The sequence below is a fragment of the Penaeus monodon genome, chromosome 22 (assembly GCF_015228065.2).
Source record: "Penaeus monodon isolate SGIC_2016 chromosome 22, NSTDA_Pmon_1, whole genome shotgun sequence".
Classification (NCBI taxonomy): domain Eukaryota; kingdom Metazoa; phylum Arthropoda; class Malacostraca; order Decapoda; family Penaeidae; genus Penaeus; species Penaeus monodon.
In genome coordinates, this window is record NC_051407.1 from 32018168 (window position 1) to 32018781 (window position 614).

The window sequence follows — 614 nt, forward strand, 5'->3', positions numbered from 1 at the left end:
AAAATGTAAAATGTCAAGGAAAATTTCTCGCAGCATTCCAATGAATTTTTTTGAAAACCCAGTAAATTTTTCCAATGCGCATACGCGAACTATAACTATAATATTGTTTCATAAACCTTCCCAGTTTTTGTAGTACTAGGCAGTAAAAGTCGAATAAATTTTTGGATGTTTATACATCCTAATAATGTTGGGTCAAAAGTAATGTGAAAATTTAACACACGATTCAGACCAAAGGCCGCTGTTAATTAGGGAATTTTTTTTTTCTTTTGGTTCAATTTTATGACGATCATTTGGCGTTTTTGTTAAAAAGAGGTTGTAATTGCTAGTGCTGTTTTTTTTTCATTGTTTGGGGGTGGTAGTGGTGGCTGTTGTTAATATTAATTAATTTTTCTATTATGATTAAAATATTTTGATTAAGTTATTTTTGTTTTCTAAGCTGTTCATTTTGTTTAATCTACGTGAAAAAAGTGGATGGTCATTATTTTACTAATGCATATCTTTTTTTACTTTTTTTAAAAAAATGTGAACAAATGGCAAAACTGAAAACTGTTATTTTTCGCAAAGAAAATTTGACAATCGTTATTTTTTATTTCAATCACCCTTGCATTTTACCC